The sequence below is a fragment of the Lactuca saligna genome, chromosome 7 (genome assembly GCF_052625555.1).
Source record: "Lactuca saligna cultivar CGN05327 chromosome 7, ASM5262555v1, whole genome shotgun sequence".
Classification (NCBI taxonomy): Eukaryota; Viridiplantae; Streptophyta; class Magnoliopsida; order Asterales; family Asteraceae; genus Lactuca; species Lactuca saligna.
This window is the reverse complement of record NC_136423.1, coordinates 166,507,322-166,514,267: the sequence shown is the minus strand read 5'-3', so window position 1 is coordinate 166,514,267 and position 6,946 is coordinate 166,507,322. Positions and strand designations below refer to the sequence as shown.

Genomic DNA, 6,946 nt, shown 5'->3' with positions numbered 1-6,946 from the left:
GTGAGTTATATTTGAGTATCCTAGTACCAATGGATATAATGTCTTATATTAATAATAATAGTAGTACAGTTTGGTCTTGGTAGAAGACTATTTTCAAAAAAGTCGGGTCTTGGTAGAAGACTACTTTCAAAACAATCGATTCTTGGTAGAAGGCTACTTTCAAAATAGTTAGGTCTTGGTAGAAGATTTCATCTATACTATAGGAATCATAGGAATTTCTAGGGTTTTTCAAACGCTTTCAATTACTTACAAACATTTCCACACTTATACGAACTTTCTTTCAAAACAATGTCAAGTCTTTCATTACAAGTTTTAAAAATCAAAGACACATTAATACTTATGAATTCACCAACTTTTTGGCTGATACTCGCTTTCAAAATAACTTGTATTCTCAGGTCACAAATAGATAGGTATGACGACCAGGTTTTGTGAAGACGGAGAAGTCCAGACTCGTCTTATATTCTGATTATTCATTTTATTGTTGTATATTATGTAGGAACACACTTGTAATTAAAATTATACTCTTAATGCAATGGATGATGTTGTTGCTTGTTTACTACTTTACATTGTTGTGATACATTACATGACATCCTCTGCCCCAGAACGTTTCCGCCGTTCTCGGTTTTAGGGTGTGACAGATTGGTATCGGAGCATTGTTTATAGTGAATTGAGTATATCAACCCAATAAAAGATATACTAACTATAAATACATAGGGATTAAAAATACTCTGACCAAGATTTTATACTTTAAATAATAAAATATTTAATTAAGTATATGTGCCTGCATTCATACTAAAATCAGTGTCTCTAGGACAGTACAAAAGAGTTACGATTGATGGGCAGCACAAGTAGACTTAGAGACATATAGTCAAAACTGGGAAGAAATAGCCCGATCAACTATATTATCTGAGGGTTGACTAGCATGTGCCTAAGTGTAGTTGTGAGGTTGCAACAAGTCTAAAATGTTACCAACAATACCAAAATGAGAAGAATAGAACATAAACCTAAAATACCATAGGGGTGTTTTGTGTTACTATAATTACTTACTTGAGAACTAAAAAGTATCTTCATTACTAAGTTGATAGTTGCTAAGTGGATACACTAAGGCTATATGTAACTAGGATGTTATATACTTAGAATCTGTGAGAGTTTTGCTTTACCCGTATTCCTTGTGAATTTGGAGTTAAGGTCACTTATTCAAAGGCCTATGTAACATCGTAAATTTCAAAACAATTGTTTGGATTTTATAAAAACATAACTCATTCATTATTCATAAAAACATCATTGTTTAAAACCCAATTCATAACATATATCAATGCCAAGATCTCATAGCATAAAAATCCCGTGTGTGTACTGATCAAGTCGACGCCTTCCCGTGATCCTCACTTGTACCTGAAACACATAACACAAAACACTGTAAGCATGAAGCTTAGTGAGTTCCCCAAAATACAATATATACCATATATTAGCCACTCGAGGCTATAACTCTGTGGGTCCGTGCACCCAACTGGTGAACCCTTAGGTTCTATCTCTGTGAACCTTCAGGTTCTAACTCTGTAACCATGCAAAACATAAATCAAATAAAACAATGTAGTGCAACACATAACACATATACAAACAATGTATCAGATAACTCTGATTACCTACTCAAGGTAGAGTATAGTGAGAAGACTCACCTCGGATATCTCAGTAAATCTCTGACTCGGTAAACTCTGGTCTAGCCCCTGCCTAGTCACATGAAATAAATACTCTAATTAATACAACCCTCAGGGCTAGGCTAATCTCTCTCTCTCTCTCTCTATATATATATATATATATATATATATATATATATACATCCTCTAGGAAGGGTAAAAGTCTATCCTACCCTTCTGATGACTCTAAGGTCCAAACATTGACTAACCCTAAAAGTCAACGAAGTCAACGGTTAACCTTGACCAAACTCGCCGAGTGCACAACTGTGACTCGGTGACTCTAAGGTCCAAACATTGACTAACCCTAAAAGTCAACGGTTAACCTTGACCAAACTCGCCGAGTGCACAACTGTGACTCAGCGAGTACCATCATGCACTCTGCCTTCTAGATTCCCTATGACTCAATGAGTCACTTCCCCAACTCGGTGAGTCACCAAATGTGTGATTATCGGGAAAACCCTCGTCCTACTCGGCGAGTTGGCTATTGGACTCGGCGAGTTCATGCCATGCTCGAGCTAAACTGACCTCCTGAGATCAGATCCGCTCCTCTAAACCATAGATCCAGCTTCCAAAAGCATTATAATCACGTAAAGCTAACATCTTGGTGCACTTGCAAAGGCTCAAAGGCCTTATTTGAAGATATGACCTCTAAAATGACATCTTAAGCTCATAACCCTCATTAACACCCATAAAGTTCAAGGGAAAAGGGTCTGTGGACCTCTTTGGGTCCAGATCTACAACACCAACACGAGAAGGGACCAATCACTCCATATAACCATCCTCTAAAGGGGCTAAAAAGCCCTAACTCTAAGAATTACACGATAAACTGAAGAAGGGTCGAATGAATACCTCAAAATGAAGTCTCTGAGCCCTGGAATCACTGGATTAGCACCCTCTTCATCCTTCTCTTGACTTGGTCCGCTTCTATATGAAAAACCACTAACAAATGATCAAGAAATGACTCCTTTCCTCTCACAAACGCTCTAGCTCACTTAAGGTTTCTCTCTGGGGTCTGGTAGCCGAAAATGACGGCCATAAGGCCCTTTAAATAGTCCCCAAACCCGAGGAATTAGGGTTTCATTAAACTGCGTGGACTCGCCGAGTGCAGCCATCCACCCGTATAATGATTCGCGTCACTACTCGGCGAGTCTACGCATCAACTCACCGAGCTCTTCCACAAAACTTGAAATTCAACGAATAAATATAATACCTGAAATTCCGGATGTTACAGCCTATCCTGTGTTAATTACATATGACTGGTAGGCACTTTACAAATAAAGATGTAACTAATGAAGATTTTCTAATAATTATCTAGAGAGTTCGTCTAATAATTATTTCTGTGATAACTCAAAAAATTTTCCGTCACAATAACTCGTTCCTGTCAACGAAACCCATCTATCTTTCAACTTTTCCGCTAACATTTTGGGTTAGGTCATTTAATTTGAGACTTTTATAATGATCTCGTGAGTGTCCAAACCCATTAGAAACACATGAAAACACCCCAAATTATTAATTGGAAAACTTTTAGTTTCGACAGCGTCGGTTTAAGGTAACTTAATTGGGTACGACCAAAAGCCCCGTTTAATGTCAGTATCGGGTAGAATTCCACCGAGCCCCAAACCCGAACCCTATTTAAACTTGAGTGGGATTCATTTGAATCTTTTCCACTCTCTCTCTCAACTGTCTCTCTCTAAAAATTCAAGTCTTGATCCAAAATCACCCATTTCAAGCCCCAAATTGGTATGTAATCCTTCCTAACTCATAGATTAACAAGTTTAGCTTGCAAATTCGTGGTTAAACCATGAAATAGGACCAACGACATGAGTTTACGGCCCTGGAACACCCTTGGTCCGCAAACTCATACAAATGGGGTTTTTGAGCCTTAAAACCCTTCCAAACCACATTTGGAGTTTAGATATGACTTAGGGGCTTACAATACTGGACTTAGAACACCAAAACCTTATCATTTGAGGGGTAAATATGAGTTTACTGCCCAAGAACATGCTTGGGCCGTAAACACCACCTTATAAGGTGTTAAGATTCCCCTTAAACACCTCCTAAGCCTTGGAATAAAGTCTAGAACCATCCAACAATGTGTTAGGGACCTTAATCATCAAGAAAACCACTCCTTAAGGAGTTCACGGATGTAAACCCCCCAAGGATGGGTTCCTAGGCCGTAAACTCCTATAAATGGGTCAAATGGTACCTTAACTTCATCCTATGACTTGTAAAATGAGTTGGAATCACATGTGATTAATCTAGAACCACCAAAACACATTAAGACTTGGCACATAAGAGTTTACGGCCGTAAACTCCTAGTTTACTGCCGTAAACTCCTCAAATGGTCCCTATGATGTTCAAGTTCCACTCTAATGCCTTAAAACCAAGCCTAGCATTACCCCACATGAATTGTAAGACCATTAGGCACCCAAGAAACCCCCACCATGAGTTTACAGACGTAAACTCGTGGGGATTTGGTCATTGGGCTCATAACTCCATTCGGAGTTTACTCTTGAAGAGCAAACTCCATATCCAAGCCATACACACCCTTAGATGCTACCTGGGTCACTCCTAACACTTGAAATGAAGTTTTTTCGCATCTCGGAGTGTACTGTCCTATCTAATTAGTTGTTCAAAGACTAATTAGGTTCAATTATGTATTTCCTCATATTACATAGGAACCTCGCACGCATTCAAGCCCTGAACTGACGTTTAGCATCCAAACCGACACATTCCTCGATTGGTGAGTTCATACCCCTATGTTTTTCCATGTTTTCAATGTTTTCAGGGGGGTGAATACAAGCAAAAGTACAAGGAAATCTTGTACTCAAACTTATGATTTCATTTGAAATGTTTCATATTTAGTGTGCTTTTAACATTGAAAACTGTATTAACCAATCGTTGAATCTGCAGAGTAAACCGTCATATTATTTGTGAAACTCATTTTAAAATGTTATATTTTATATTTCACAAATGAATTTTCACATCATTACTGTTAAAAGCATGAACCTTAGAACTTTAAGACGTCCTTGATAGCACTCCCCTTAGATACGAGAGTGAAGGACTAATAACATTAAACTTAGAAATTTACCACTCCCCCTAGTTACAAGAGTGGAGGAATAGTAACATTAAACCTAGAACTTTAGGCAAGTCCTTGATAACACTCCCCCTAGTTACGAGAGTGAAGGACTAATTAAACATAATTTCCCATTTTATTATCTTTTAATTCATTAATCTTAAGATTGGAGACACGTCCTTGTAACACTCCCCCTAGTTACGAGAGTGTAGGACTACCCCCGTAACCAGAATCTCTTGCACGGAGAACGTGACTTGAGTGTGTAGATCTATACGGGATTGACAATCCTGCACCTGGCTGCTAGCTACAGTCGAATCAGAAGGTTCAAGGGTGACAAATGTCATAAAAAGATACTGGCCCCTATTTCGAGCCTTATCTAGTCTATTGTATGGTTATGGAACTCGCAATTTAGATTATGAATAATTTTATACTTACTTATAGTTTTATATACGTGTTAAATCTAATGTACCTTTTAAGGATAAACAGGTTTTCAAGAAACATCACACGAACACATAAATTATGGTAGACACTTGTACATTACTTTCAGAACCGATAACCGACTACAAACTTTTAAGGAAAATAATGGTTTTTCCTGGGATAGCAAACTGTACATAACCGGATCGTATAACAAACGGATAGCTAAACTTTACTTATAAGAAAATATGGGATTTTCTTGGATAACAAACTTTTTCCGAAAACCAAAGGAAACTTGTACATTTTCAGAAAACAAACCTCTTACGAACTCACCAGATTTATGCTGATTTTCAAACAGCTTGTATTCTCAGTTCCACATTAGACAGGTACACAACGATCTTTTGGGAGAAGACGGAGCGTATAGAAGACTCTTCTTAACTTTTTTTTAATATGATATATATGTATAACACTTGTAACGCTTTACTTTAAAACAAATGTAATTATTCATATGTAATGTAATGTTTTATGTTTACTATGCTTACTATGTACATTGGTTATGATACTACACATGACGTCCTTCGCCCCGAAACGTTTCCACCATCGGTTTCGGGTGTGACAATTTCCTTACCCTAGTTCTCGCGTAGATAACATGGTTGGACTCCATCCCCATGGCAACCTGTACCTTCCGAACGAAGTCATTGCTGGATGGTTTGTAGAAGAACTAGAGAATGATCATCCGATTCCTTTGAATGATCACCACACTGAAGACCTCACATATGGTGACAACTCCGAACCCAAGGTTGAGAACCTACCCCAGGCAGCTCCGTTTCCAAATCCTAACCCTCGTCCGACTTTTCATGGCCCGACGCCCCCTTGGGTAGAATGTTTGGATGCATGGAGCAAAGATCAAGATCAACCTATTCCGTTTAATGGAGACCGAAGCTTCTACATCATAAATGAAGGGAGCTTAGCAGACAGAGTTCTACCAATCCTGATCCGTAGAGTTGCTCAAAACGAAATTCAGGGCAGGAACGCTCTACATCATATCGCAGAAGTTGACACCAATGGAGGAATGCATATCCTTCGCACCAACCACCTTGAACATGCTTGTGAGAGATCTGAGAGAGAGACCACGAAATCCTGCTGCAAGCACTAGCTGAAACCCGAGCCAAAGTCATAGAGCTCCGAGTACACCAGAGGGTGTACAAAAGACAACCTACTTGATGTGGAACGCCAACTGGCTGAACTGAGAGTTCACTAGAGGGATGACCGTCGCTAGTAGGAGATACTTTACTTTCCTTTTTGTTTTAAAGAACCGTCCGGACAGTTTAACAACTACTCAGTAATAGAATGAAAAGACCAAGCTTCTCACCTTTGGGAGCTCTGGTCTTATTCTTCAAGAAGACAGAATCTAGGGGGTGCGATCATACCAGCACTAATGCACCGGATCCCATCAGAACTCTGCAGTTAAGCGTGCATGGGCGAGAGTAGTACTAGTATGTGTGACATTTGGGAAGTCCTCATGGTGCAAACCTCAATAGGACTTCCATTAGAAATTATCACTCTCTACCTCGCATAGATGAATCAGTTGACCAACCGCAAGGAACGACGTACCTTTCAGAAATGAACCTAAGATCTAGATATCACCAGTTACGAGTGTTAGTGAAGGGTGTCCTGAGGACAATCTTACAAACTCGATGCGGACACTACGAGTCCATAGTGATACCTCTCGGATAGGACCAATACACCTGTAGTATTCATG

The 6,946-nt window shown here is 39.1% G+C and overlaps 1 pseudogene; it reads left to right on the top strand.

Moving 5' to 3' along the window:
* Positions 1–6,600: 6,600 nt before the first annotated feature.
* On the top strand, positions 6,601–6,718 carry LOC145007632 (5S ribosomal RNA; annotated as a pseudogene).
* Positions 6,719–6,946: the final 228 nt, after the last annotated feature.